Source organism: Equus przewalskii, chromosome 1 (genome assembly GCF_037783145.1).
Source record: "Equus przewalskii isolate Varuska chromosome 1, EquPr2, whole genome shotgun sequence".
Classification (NCBI taxonomy): domain Eukaryota; kingdom Metazoa; phylum Chordata; class Mammalia; order Perissodactyla; family Equidae; genus Equus; species Equus przewalskii.
This window is the reverse complement of record NC_091831.1, coordinates 101281014-101296125: the sequence shown is the minus strand read 5'-3', so window position 1 is coordinate 101296125 and position 15112 is coordinate 101281014. Positions and strand designations below refer to the sequence as shown.

The window sequence follows — 15112 nt, the reverse complement described above, 5'->3', positions numbered from 1 at the left end:
TCCTGTCCAAAACTATTGGCATAGACCAAATATGCTCATGGATGTTTTAGACACGACTAAATGTCAAGGAGCTTTTGGCGTGGACCCACTGTCCGCATGGACATTTTGGATAGGATCAAATATGACCAAATATGAAGGACATTTTGGCATGGATAAAATATGTGATGGATGCTTTGCACAGAACCAAATGGTCCTGCAAATATGAAGGATCTTTTGGTGTGGACCCAATTTCTCCATGGATATTTTGCACAGGACCAAATATGACCAGATATCAAGGACGTTTTGTCATGGACCAAATGTCTGCTAATTCAGAGATACACCCAAAAACATAATCAATAAAAATGGAATTATAAAAAAAAAGATAATTCAATAACCCATGGGAAAGCAGAGAAAAATAAAACAAAGAAAAACAAAAAATAAATTGATGTCAGACTCAAGCTCTAATTTCAATAGTTATATTAAATGTAAAATGTCTAAATATACCAATTAAAAGACAGAGATTGGCAGAATGGATTAAAAAACATAACCCAACTATATGCTGTCTGCAAGAAACTCACTTCAAATATAAAGATACAGATAGGTTGAAGTAAAAGGAAAGAAAAAGATATATCATGCAAACATTAGTCTATGTAATAACAAAAGGGTCAATCCATGAGGAAGACTTAGAAATCCTACATGAGTATTCACTGAACAATACAATTACAGAACATATGAAGCAGAAACATAAAACTGAAAGGACAAGTAGATAAATTGACAATTACAATTAAAATAACATACAGTTGCATCCCTCTCTCAAGAACTGATAAAACAACTAGATAGGAAATCACAAAGAGTATAGAAGAACTCAACAACACTATCAGCCAACAGGATCCAATTGACATTTATAGAACACATCATGTAATGACAGAATAATGCACCTTCTTTCCAAGTGCTCACAGAACATATACTAAGATAAACCATATCCTGGCTATAAAACAAACCTCAACAAATTGTGGGACACAGCTAAAGTAGTGATGAGAAAAATCTTTCTCTGCAACAACCCTATTAAGAGGATGAAAAGACAAGCTACATACTGGGAGAAAATATTTGCAAAGCACACATCCAATAAATAACTTGTATCTACAATATATAATGAACTATCAAAACTCAATAGTTAGAAAATAAGCACAAGAAAAGATGTCTAACATCATTAGACATTAGAGAAATACAAATTAAACCCACTAGTAGATGTAACTGTATTCTACACATCTGAATGACTAAAATAAACAATAGAGAAAATACCAAATGCTGATAAGCATGCAGAGGAACTAGATCACTCATATATTTCTTACAGGAATATAAAATGGTACAACCACTCTGGAAACTAGTTTGGAATTTTTTTAAAAAGCATAAACATGTGACTCTGGCCCCATGGCTGAGTGGTTAAGTTTACACTCTCCTCTTCAGCAGCCCAGGGTATCATGGGTTCAGATTCTGGGCATGAACCTAGCACCGCTCATCAAACCATGCTGAAGCAGTGGCCCACATAGCAAGGCCAGAAGGACCTACAACTAGAAAATACAACTATGTACTCGGGAGCTTAGGGGAGAAGAAGAAAACATTTAATTTTTTTTTTTTAAAAAGTGGTTAAAAAAAAAAAAACTAAACATGCAATTACCACATGATCCAGAAATTGCACTCTTGATCATATATACCAGAAAAATAAAAACAGATATTCACACACAAACTTGTACATGAATGTTTATAACATTTGTATTTGTAATAGCCAAAAACTAGATACGACTCAGATGTCTTTCAATGGGCAAATAATTAAACAAACTGTGGTCCATGGGTACCAATGAAAAGGAACTAATGGTCGAAACGTGTAACAACCTGTGTCAGTTGCCAGAGAATTATGGTGCATGACAAAAGTCAATTTCAAATGTTACATACTACATGATGCCATTTGTATAACATTATTGAAATCACAAAATTATAGAAATGGAGAACAGGAGTTAATCAGGAGTTAAGGAGGATGTAAATGTAGGAGGGAGGAAGATGTGTGTATAAAAGGGCAAGATGAAGGATCCTTATGACGATAGAGATGTTCTGATTCTTGACTGTATCAATATCAATATCCTGTTTGTTATATTGTACTATTGTTTTGCAAGATGTTACCATCGAGGGAAACTGGGTAAATTATCACTCTGTATTTTTTTGTGTCTGAGAAAGATTGGCCCTGAGCTAACATCTGTTGCCAATCCTCTTTTTTTTTTTTTTTTTTTTTTTGCCTGAGGAAGACTGGCCCAAAGCTAACATCTGTGCTCTGTGCTAACATCTTCCTCCACTTTGTATGTGGGACACCACCACAGCATGGCTTGACAAGTGGTGTGTAGATCTGTGCCCAGGATCCAAACCTGCAAACACCAGCAGAAGCAGAGTGTGTGAATTTAACTACTACGCTACCAGGCTGGTCCCTCTGTATTATTTCTTATAACTGTATGTAAATCTAAGATTATCTCAAAATAAAAAGTTTAATTAAAAAAAAGTCCTACAAGACTTATAATCTAACAGCTCTATTTCTCTGGACTAAAAGTAAAAAATATTTGCCCATGACACTTGAATCCTATGTAACCTTGGACAAGTATATTCTGCCACTCTGAGCCCACTTCCCTGTCGGCTAAGTGGGTGTAACAACACCTGCCTATTTATTTCACCAGCTGTCAACACAATGAAATGAAAATGGAATGATGATTTTGAAAGTATTTCCTAACCCTTCAAGTTCTGTAAGAAAAACAGCTAACGTTTATTGGACGCTAACTGTGTGTCAGGCTCTAAGTTAAATGTGTTCCTTGCTGTATATCTATATGGATATATTTTATGCAAAACTTTTAAAAGCATGGTTCCTGTACCTTATTGGCAGAGTATGTGACATTTAGAGAAATTCCCACCTCTCATGATATCTTTCTCAGACTTTCAAGACTTCCCAGGTCCAGAGTCTGTAGAACTCTATCTCTGTCTTCTTCAACACTCTCAACTCCAGGGAACTGCTCACTCTCCTTTTCTTAAAAATGCCAAACCAAACCTTTCATCTTGGCCCCTCACCCTCCTTTCCCTTGCTTGTTGCACACGGCCTAACCAGAAGAGCCACCACCAAGCCACAGCCTCCCAGCTGTGCGTTTCTCCCTTTGCACTACCTCATTTCCTAGGAGAATTGGGCTGTGGGGCTTGGTCCTTTTCTCCTTACAGCATCTCCTCTAATATTGTACCTGTGACAGGAAAAAGACAGAAGAGTTTGTAGCTGACATGTCAATGGTTTTTTATCATACTTCATTTATTATCACTATTTTACAATTGAGAAAATGTTAGTAAACTACTGAGAACATACAGCTGTGTTAATTTAGGATACTTAGGAAATATTTAATTAACAAAGGAAAGAATACCCCACATTTTGCATGGAATTTTTCTGGTTTCTGCCATGAGACTATGTTACTAAAAACCCATCCATTTGTTTATTTACTTATTTTTTTATTCATTCATTAATTCATTTAATTACGCATTCGGTAATGACTTAACACCCACTAATTGCAAGGCTCTGTGCTAAACCACGAGGATATGAAAATGAGTAAAATATAGTCTGGAGAGACACATGTGAAAATAGTAATGATGGGAATATGGTTCACTACCCAAGAGGTACCATGGGAACACAGAGAAGGAAGCCCTTCACCGTGGAGCCTCCAGGTACCTAGAGAAGGTGGCAAACTCAGATGCATTCTCGGGCCAGGCAGGTAACAGATTCCTGTGGTGGGGAATACAGGGCACTGTTCTGACCAGATCTGGTTTAACAAATGTATAGAAATGGACCTAGCATTCTGGGGCCTAGGATCATTATGCATAATGATAATGATATCCTGTGGGTTCCACCTTCAACACACAGCTCACACCTGACTGTTTGTCTCCCTATGTAGTACAACCCTCCTCATCCAGGGCCCCCTTATTTTTCCTCAGGTCAAGTGCAATAGGCGCCTATGTAGTGTCCTTGTTCTCCTCCTGCCCTCCACAGTCTTTTCTCAGAAACCAGGGGGAGACGGAATGCATAAGTAAGTTCACACTGCGTCTGTATTCAATGACTTCCCATGTCACTCAAAGTTAAAGGAAAGCCCTTACCTTGGTTTGAAACCACACTTCTTAGCTGAACATTAGAACATCCTGGAGAGTTTCTGAAACGTGTCAAACAGCTGTCCACCAGTCCCTAAAGGTCTGGATGCCCTAAGGTGGTGTCCAGGCTGCAGACATTCCATCCTCTCCCTCCCTCACCTGCTTTAGTCAACTCCAGAGTTAGCTTTCGGAGAGACCTTCACTGACAGCGCTGTCTAAGCGTCACTCTTTATCTTCTTTCCTTCTTTCCTGTCCTTCATCGTACCCTTCACAATCTGCGTGTGTACTTATGGGCTTAAGTGCCTATAGCCCCCTCCTCCACCAGAATAGAGGCCTTTAGGTCAGAGACTTTACCTACTTTGTTCATTTGTCACTCTATCCCCAGTGCCTATAAAAGTGCCTGGCACAGAGGAGGCATTACCTAAATAAATTTTAAAATAAATTGTATAGACAATGATGAGTTGAGGAAGGGTTTAACACATTCAAGGGACATAGATTGAGACAAAGGAAACAGGCAACAGGAAATGATGCGGGAAAGAGGAGGAAGCCTTGTAAAAACTGAGGAGCTGAGACAGTTTTCCTTCAGAGGATGGGGAACCTCAGCCGTTTGAAACAAGAGCCTTCACAACCAGATTTGTATCTTAAGGAGCTCACTCTTGCTACATTTTGGGAGTGAATGAGTCCAAAATAGGGTTAAGACGACTAGAAATACCTGTTAGCAAACTCTTCTAATCATAATGAGAAAAGTCTGAAGAAGATATGATGCATTGAACACCACCGTATGGAAAGAAGTGGAAACTGAGCCACACACGTGGGTTTGTTTTGTCTAATTTAGTGACAGATGTAACTATAAAAGAGCAAATTGTACCTTGCATTTTATCCTTTATAATTCACTTCTTCTCTCTTGCAAAAGCTCACCTTTGTCTCTCCGGTTCTCTATTCTGGTTAAACAAATCAAATTAAGGCAGGCTTAAAAATATACACTTAAGACATCTCCAGAAACCAAGCAGAGGTCATTTCAGCCCTTCTGGGCTCCATTGTGCTGGTGCTCTATTGCCCATATGTGACACGAGTAATACGTGTGTCTGCTCCTTCACAAGCTTGCCTCATCGGCCATTCCACACAGTTATTATCCTCCTGTGAAAAAACGCTATGTAACCTCTGTGGCTGTTCTAAATCTCTTCTATTTCCTATTTATGCTCCATTGTCCTATAAGCCGTTTGAAGCCAAAAATAGAACGAAGGTATGATCTTAGCACAACCTCTAGCGATTAATTTTATTACTGTTTTTTCCAACAGAATAAACTCACGAAAAAATAAGAAAAGCTTCATCTGTGAAAGAACCCCCAAATAGACCTCAACCTCTGACCCTTCGACTCCCTCTAAACTTGCTAACAGAGTATTGAGTAGAGTCCCTCCCCTTCTCCCCCACCCCCCATTCTTTCAACCCAATATTACTCTGGTTAAAGAAGTAAATCTAATTAAAGGAGCATGGGAAATGGAAGCCGTTTTGTGAGTTAAGGAAGCTGGATCTGTGTAACTTTCACTAGTGATTGGGCTTACAAGATGGAAAATTCCTTAGACTGCTAGGCAAAGTGCTCTCAACGTTGTTGAAACATCTGGTTTTCTTTGTGTAAAATCTTTTCCATGAGGTGGGCGAAGATTTTTATTCTAATTGAATTTGTAGTTAATTCCAGATAAAGATGAGTTTCTTTTCGCTGATGAGGCTCAAATCAGGGGTCCCAGCCCCACTGCTGGAAGCCCATTTGTGCTCAAAATTAATCAAAAGAAGTGGTGGGTTGTTTGGCTCAAGTGAGCCTTGATTTGTTTCTATTTTTAGGGCAGAAGGACATTTTCTGGTGCCGTCGATTCCTGACTTGGTCTTTTGAATCCTGTGTGATAGAGAGTGAAGGGCAGACTCTTGTGTCTTAAGGGCAGTATTTCTAACCAATGAAGCAACGGCAGGGTTGGGCTTTGATTTGAAGATGGCTTACCACCCTCACTGTGAATGCTTATTTGATGTTAATTGATCCTAAACAATTTGTTCACGATCCTAAACCATTTAAAAGAAACTAAGGAGTCAAGCGCTTCAATATTTGTTAAAAAAGAAAAAAACTAATACATGGATGAACAAAAGAAAATATGAGTGCCCTTGCCAAGCCACCTGTTTGATAGCCTTCTGCCTGTAGGGGTAGCCTTTTGGAACCGATGTTTTCCACGAGTTCATATTTTGGACATTATGAAATAAAGCAAGACTATTAAATTGGAATTAGTTTCTTTCTTTTTTTTTGTTTTTTTTTGAGGAAGATTAGCCCTGATCTAACATCTGCTGCCAATCCTCCTCTTTTGGCTGAGAAAGATTGGCCCTGAGCTAACATCTGTGCCCATCTTCCTCTACTTTATATGTGGGACACCTACCACAGCATGGCTTGCCAAGCGCTGCCATGTCCGCACCCAGAATCCGAACCGGCGAACCCTGGGCCACCAAAGCAGACGTGCAAACTTAGCCACTGCACCACCAAGCCGGCTCCTGCAATTAGTTTCTTTATTTCTTTATCAACCAACCCTGATAAGTGAATGGACCCTCCTCCTCTCTTCCTCCTATAGAACTTTATTAGGGACTGTACAATAGAAATTAAAACCAGGACGGAGACCCAGAAGCCAGAATAAGAAGCAAATTTAGGCCCTTCACAGCTCATCAGGTGGCCTGGAATCTATCCCTGTCCCCTTTCAGGTCACATAACAAAGCTAACTTCCCATATTTTCCAGAGGCTTTGGACCTAGTGGGGAAGCATCCCCATCTCTCCCCCAAGGTGGGGTAGCAATGTCAATCAAAAGCCATGGGCACAGACTTTAAAGTAATCTTGGCGTTTTCAAAGCTGCTAATATCGATTCACACTTGCTAAGGATTTTTCATTCTTACCATGCTTAGACCCAGAGCCTAGATTTTAACTCTTCCTCCTTGTGGGATCTGCCCTGATTCTTCCAGCTGAGTTAGTTGTTTTCTTCTGGACCTCTTAATAAACAGAATGTATGTTTATCTACTATTACACTCTTTTATCCATTCTTGATTTTTATACACATGCACTCTCCCAAGTCTTCTGCTGTTTACCTGAGCAATTCAAGGGCAGAAGGAATATGACTAATTTATTCCTAAAGTTTAGTAGACACTCAAAAAATGATTTTTTAGGGGCCCACCCTGTGGCCGAGTGGTTAAGTTCACGCACTCTTTTTCGGTGGCCCAGGGTTTTGCCAGTTGGGATCCTGGGAGCGGACCTAGCACCCCACATCAAGTCACGCTGAGGTGGCATCCCACATAGCACAACTAGAAGGGCCTACAACCAGAATATACAACTATGTACTGGGGGGCTTTGGGGAGAAGAAGAAGAAGAGAAAAAAAAAGAAGGTTGGCAACAGATGTTAGCTCAGGTGTCAATCTTTAGGGGAAAAAAAGATTTTTTAATTAATGAACTTAAATAGCCAAGTTGCAAGCCATCATGTGTGATAACAAGAAATGTTGGTTATTTTAGGTCAAATTAAATATGGTGAGAAGAGAAAGTGCTATCTCAAAACCCAAGTAGGTTGATTCCAATTTTTCTCTAATATAAATAATACTACAATGAACAATCATGGAAATAAATTTTTGAGTGCATCTCTGGATATATCTGCAATATTAATTTCACAGAAAGGAACTTCTGGGGAAAAGGATATAAGCTTTTTCATATTCTCATTAACGTTGCCTATTGTAATTAAGTATGTTAGTAATTGACAGATGAAAATGATATCTCCTTTTTTAATGTTATATATAACTATATATCGATATTACATATATAAACACTACACATGTATACATTAATATATATAATACTGGTGAGGATTATTGGCTCCAATTTTTACCCTACTTACATACACACTCTCTGCTGTATACCTTTGCAGGATACTTTTACAAAAGATGGAGTATATTTCCCTTCCCTTGACTTTGAGCTTCTCAGTGGGATTTTCTTTGGCCTATGAGAAATTAGAAGATATGATGAAAGAGACTTGACATGAGATTTTCTGTCTGGGCATGCTTTCTGGGATTTATGCCATTCTCAGAAGAGGCACATGGCCCCCCTGGCCTGCTGGTCCCAGGAGCATGATGAGGGGCAGGTGGCGTAGTGGTACCCCAGCCAACTTGCAACATGAAGTGGAACCATCCTAGCTAACCCAGAAACTCATGAACAAAAGTAAACACTTATTGCTATATCCCACTGAAAATCCGAGATTATTTATCTGAGTAGTAAGCTACTACATATACCAAAATGGGCCTGTTACTGGGCATAGAGAACAATGAACAAGAAGGCAACAACACGGTTTATACTGCATTGAAGGGGAAAATATACAATATATGAAATATTATCTATATCTCTAGTATCATGTATTGATTTAATTTGAAAAAAGAGTAAATTAATAAAGAATAAAAATTGGCACATCAGGGGTACATCTTTGTTAATGAAGTTGGATACTTTTTATTTTCTTTTCTGAAATTTGTCTTGTAATGTGATGTACAAATTTTTTAGAGTGTTCATCTTTTTCTAATTTGTAATTATGTTCATATGTTACTTACATTTATATATTACATTTTTACATATATTGGCTATTATAAATGTAAATATTTTCCTAATTTGATTAGAGTTTTATATTGTTGTTAAACAGAAATTCTTTACGTTATAATTTAATAGATCTTTGTTTTGTGCTTTCCTGCATGTTTAGAAAATTTTTATATTTCAATTTTTAGAATTAACTAGGATTGTCAGTGATTTATTTTGGTGTCTGATGTGAATTAGGAACCTAACTCTTCTTATCTCTGACAAAAGTTTTAATCACCAATATTTAACTAGTCCAACCTTTCCCAGTTGATGTGAAGTGTTAGCATTGCTATATAACAGGACTTAAGTGATATACTTTTATCGTAGAATAATATTCATCCGGTATTATCCTGCCTTGTAATATTAAATGTTATTGAGAAATATGTATAAAATTACTTTCAATGAAAAAAGCAGGTAACATGTATGACACAATATGTCTCTAATTCTATAAAACCAATATACACACACAAAGATGTGCAAGGAAGATTAGAAATAAATTCAAAATATTAATGATACCTAGCTCTGAGTGGATTAAAGGATAATGGATAATTTTTATTTCTTCTTCACTGTTTTCTATATTATCTACAGTAGATATATAATACTTCTATGATCAGAAAAAAACCTTATATATAAATTATTTTAAAAGAAGAAAACTAAAACAAGACTTTAATAACTTGAAAAGGTCTATTAACTAGAACTCCAAGTTTATTTGCTTATTTGCATTTTAGATAAAATAACAAATTATTTGTTGATTTTTAAAAATTAATCAGATGAGATATCTATTCAACTTTCACTTAGCCAGAGAAGATCATTAATTTAAATTCTTTCTCTTCTTCCCCCTGAAAGTTATTTCCTAACCATCCTGCTACTATTCTTAGGAGGAAGGTCTATCTTTTGCTTTAGATATAGGTGCTTCCCGATATCGTCACAGAAATGATGCAGAACTAAAAGCACCTGCCTAGAAGGAGTGCTACCTTTGCTTAGAGAAACAAATTTATATTAACATCCCTGTTTCTCCCCTAGAGAGGTTTCTGTAGACACAGAGAGAGCTTCTATGCTTGGAGGGAGGTTGGGCTCCACGGCTTCTGAGGATCCAACCAGTGATGTGGTTATCCACTGCAGCTATATTTGTCTACTACTAAATTATCGAGACAAGGCATGGGGTGAGCCAGCAACTCAGTGGCTGCACTCTTGAGGTGAAGCCCAAATTGAGAAAGGATAGATTTACAAAATGAGTGAAGCACACTTGGCCTCCTTGCTCCATCCCGGGGACACATCTCAACACATCTGAGGTTACGACGTAATAAGGAATAGGAATTAACTATGGCCTCTCCTGCCACATGTCAAAGTTAATTCTATTTTAAATGAGTCTTAATTATGCCAGTGAAGTTTAGAGTTTAATAGAAAGAACCTGTTCACCGAAACTGCAACTTTTATTGTAAGGACTAAGAAAGATTTAAAGTCAGGTTCACTTTAAATATAGTGAGCTTAATTTGAAGGTACAGTACTAATTTTTGAGGCAACAAACCCTATATCTCTCTTACAAAGTGGTAGGCTCATTGTCATTCCCTGTCTGTGAAATTACTCACTCTGGGGAAAACTGGCATCTTCTAGGAAATATTTAGCCTCTGATTGTCTGAACTTGATGTATTCAATTCCTGCACTCAATTTCTTATTCAAATGTATTCTTCTTGTGGAGGATATGAGACCTAGCAACCTTGTAAAAAGTTGTTTTTTCTGTGGCTAAAGCCGCTCATTTTTTGAAAGCCTACTGTTTGCCAGGCAATGAACTATGGGTTTTATAGATATTTATTTTTTACTGTGATATAGTTGACGTATAACATTATATTAGTTTCAGATGTAAAACATAATGATTTGATGTATGTGTTTATTGCAGAATAATCACCACACTATGTCTTGTTAACATCCATCATTATGTGTAGTTACAATTTTTTTTATTAGTTATAGCATCACTGTACGGAAGATATAGTCAGTTCTGGTTTTTTTTCAGATGAAGAAATTGAGATACAAAGAAGCAAATAACATACTTAAGGTTACACCACTTATAAATGCCTTAACTGGGACTCGAACTCACATCTTTTTGACACCAATACTGGAAATTCTTCCCATATAGTACATCATCTCCCACAAGGGAAGCCAAAATCTGATCTCACTGCTGCATTATGCCACTTTTATGGAGATGCACACATTGACAATTACTTATGCTTATGTGGCTAATTTGGTCTAAGTATGTGGACATATATGGACAGGACCTATCCTATGTATGTGAATTAGATGGAAGTCTACTTAAATCATTCATTTTGCGGGTTAGCAAACTAACAGTTGTTACCTGTTAGTCTACCATTGTGTATTTTTTCTAAGATTTTATATTTTTAGAGCAATTTTAGGTTTACAACAAAATTGAGAGGAAGGTAAAGGATTTCTCTATACTCCCTGCCCCGACATGATCATGGCTTCTCCTATTATCTACCTCAGGGAGAGGAGGTGGGCAGAACTGTAAGGAGAAGCCTGGGTGTCCACACATGTGCTTGGAAAGGTGTCAGACTGCAGGAGCGGGAAGTTGGAAGAGAAGTCAAACCAACCACAGGCCAGGGATGGGGGCTAGATTTCCCTCTTCTCTCAAGTTCTGGGGAAGATTTCAAAGCAATACGAATAGTAGATAATGATTATTTTTAAATATTTTTATTGTAAAGAATTTACTTTTTAAGAGGAGTTTTAGATTTATAAGAAAATTGAGAGGAAGGTAAAGAGATTTCCTATACACCCCCTGCCCCCATATGTACATGGCTTCTCCCATTGTCAACATGAGTCATAGGAACGGTAGATTTCTCACCAAGGATGAACCTACATTGATACATCATAATCACCCAAAGTCCACAGTTTGCCTTAGGGTTCACTCTTGGTGTACATTCTATGGGTTTGGACAATTCTCTATCCATCTTTATAATATCATGCGGAGTATTTTGACTGCCCAAAAGATGTTCTGTGCTCTTGCCTGTTCATCTTGCCCCTGTTCACTCCCTCCCATAACCACTCATCCTTTGTTGTCACCATAGTTTTGCCTTTTCTGAACTATCATATAGTTGGGATCATACAGTATATATCCTTTTCAAATTAGCTTCTTTCACTTAGTAATATGCATTTAAGCTTCCTCCATATCTTTTCATAGATTACCAGCTCATTTCCTTTTAGCACTGAATAATAGTCTATTGTCTGGATGTACCACAGTTTACCTACTGAAGTGTATCTTGGTTGCTTCCAAGTTTTGGCATTTATAAAGAAAGCTGCTATAAGCATTCATGTCAGGTTTTTGCATGGACATGGATTTTCAGCTCCCTGGGGTAAATACCAAAGAGTACAATTGCTGGATTATAAGATAAGAGTATGTTTAGTTTTGTAAGAAACTGCTAAATTGCCTTCCAAAGTGGCTGATCCATTTTGCATTCCCACCAGCAAAGTATGAGAGTTCCTGTTGCTCCACATTCTTACCAGCATGCGGTGTTGTCAGTGTTCCAGATTTTGGCCATTCTACTAGGTGTAGTGGTATCTCATTGTTATAATTTTCCATTTCCCTGATGACATATGATGTAAATCATCTTTTCATATGCTTATTCATCTTCTGTATATCTTCTTTGGTGAGGTGACTGTTAAGGTCTTTGGCCTAGTTTTTAATTGGATCATTTGTTTGCTTATTATTGAGTTTTAAGTGTTCTTTGTATATTTTAGATAGTAGTCTTTCATCAGAGTGTCTTTTGCAAATAGTTTCTCCAAACCTTTGGCTTGTCTTTTAATTCTCTTGATATTGTCTTTTACAGGAAAGAAGTTTTTAATTTTAACAAAATCCAGCTTATCAATGATTTCTTTCATTGATTGTGTCTTTGGTGTTGTGTCTAAAAAGACATCATGATACCCAAGGTCATTGAGGTTTTCTCCTCAGTTATCTTCCAAGAGTTTTATAGTTCTACATCTTACATTTAGATCTATGATCAATTTTGTGTTAATTTTTGTGAAAGGTGTAAGGTCTGTGTCTAGTTTCATATTTTTGCATGTGGATGTCCAGTTCTTCCATGACCATTTGCTGAAAAGACTATCTTTGGTCCATTGTATTGCCTTTGCTGCTTTGTCAAAGATAAGTTGACTATATTTATTGGGGGTCTATTTCTGGGCTGTCTGTTCTGTTCCATTGATCTATTTTCCTATTCTTTTGCCAATACCACATTGTATTGATTACTGCAACTTCTAGTAAGTCTGAAGTTGGGAAGTATCAGTCCTCAACTTTGTTCTTCTTCTTTAATATTGTGTTGGCTATTCTGTCTTTTTGGCTTCTCCATATAAACTTAGGAATTAGTTTACCAATATCCACAAAATAACTTGCTGTGATTTTGAATGGGATTACATTGAATCTATAGATCAAGTTGGGAAGAATCTTTCTATTTTTGAACATGGAATATGTCTCCATTTATTTAGTTCTTTTATTTCATTCATTAAAGTTTTGTAGTTTTCCTCAAACAGATCTTGTATATGCTTTGTTAGATTTATGACTATATGTTTTACTTTTGTGGGGTGTTATTGTAAATGGTATTGTGTTTTAAAGTTCAAATTCTACTTGTTCATTGTTGGCATATAGGAAAGCAATTAACTTTTGTATATCAACCTGTATCCTGCAAAGTTGCTATAATTGCTTATTAGTTCCATGAGTTTTTTTGTTGATTCTTTCAGATTTTCTACATAGACAATCATGTCATCTGCAAAGAAAAACAGTTTTATGACTTCCTTCCCAATCTGTATACTTTTTATTTCCTTTGCTTGCCTTATTGCATTAGTAAGGACTTATAATATGATGTTGAAAAGGAGTGGTGAGAGGGCACATTTACCTAATCTTAGTAGGAAAGCTTTGACTATCTCACCAGTAAGTAGGTTGTTAGTTGTAGGTTTTTTGTAGATAATATTTACCAAGTTGAGAAAGTTTCCCCTCTATTCCTAGTTTAACGAGAGTTTTTATCACGAATGGGTGTTGAATTTTGTCAAATTCTTTTGCTATTTCTATTGATATGATTATATAATTTTTCTTCTTCGTCTGTTGATATGGTGAATTACAAAACTAATTTCTAATGTTGAACCAGCCTTGCATATCTGGGTTAAATCTACTTGGTTGTAGTGTATAATTCTTTTTATACTTTTTTTGTATTCAGTTTGATAAGGTCTTGTTGAAGAGTTTTACATCTATGTTCATGGGAGATAATGACCTATAGTTTTCTTTTATTGTAATGTCTCCCTCTGGTTTTCGTATTAAGGTAATACTCATCTCACAGAACAAGGAAGTGTTACCCCTGCTTCTATCCTCTGAAGAGACTAGAGAATTGGTATAATTTCTTCCTTAAATGTTTGGTAGAATTTACTAGTTAACACATCTGGGCCTGGTGTTTTCTCTTTTGAAATGTTACTAATTATTGATTCAATTTATTTAATAGGTGCATGTCTATTCAAATCATCTAATTCTTCTTCAGGGAATTTTGGCAGATTTTATCTTTCAAGGAATTCATCCATTTCATCTAGGTTATCAAACCACTGTGTTTTTAATTCTCAACATCTGTAAATTTATTGGTTTAAGATTTTTATTTAGGAGAACTGCTGAACTTAAAAAAATGAAACATGATGGGTAATTATGCTATTATCATATAGTAATATTTGTGCAGTCAAGTTTTTTAGATTAGATATTATCCTCTTAGAAGGAGAGCAAGAACAGAGAATGGGAAATGGAACTGTCAAAAATGATAGAGCATGAATAAAAATTCAGAGGTTAGTGTATTAGCCACTAGGGCTGGCTGGGGGTGACTTGAGAAAGGGAAAGTCACTGGATGCCTAGAAGACAGTGATTGGAAACTGAAAAGTACTAAGAGGATTAGTCCAGGAGTTATTGAAGTTAGACTTCACTTTTGTGAACGGTATAGTAGCAAGAAAATGGACTTTTGAGTTTAGAGTAGAGTGGGTTTCATGGTATGGTCTCGAGCAAGTCATAGCTTCTCTGAACATTTGCTTCCTCATGGGGATATTAACGATAACATAGATATCAAGGGGTTGATAAGAAATTCAGATGAGGAAATAAGTGATATTCTAAGTGTGATATTGTAAACACCATTCAGTAATATTTTGATGGAATCTTTATGAAATACAACAAGAGGGGTAGACAAAGAAAATTTGCCTAGATTAATAGTGGCCAACTTAAAAGAGTCAAATTCCATTAGTTTATCTTTGAGTTCTACTTTCTGATGTAGGAGAAAGCAAAACCTTTGTTATATGTAAGTCCTTATGACATATTTTACATGA

General features: G+C 36.7%; 1 long non-coding RNA gene across 1 annotated transcript in view; it reads right to left on the bottom strand.

Moving 5' to 3' along the window:
* LOC139083331 (uncharacterized) overlaps positions 1 to 15112 on the bottom strand; it is a 42633-nt gene that overhangs the window by 6031 nt on the left and 21490 nt on the right. The window contains exons 2-4 of the long non-coding RNA XR_011539969.1: positions 8043 to 8144; positions 5006 to 5078; positions 3177 to 3248 (exon numbers count right to left, since the gene is read on the bottom strand). This is a non-coding gene — a long non-coding RNA (uncharacterized lncRNA). The remainder of the gene's footprint in view (positions 1 to 3176; positions 3249 to 5005; positions 5079 to 8042; positions 8145 to 15112) is intronic.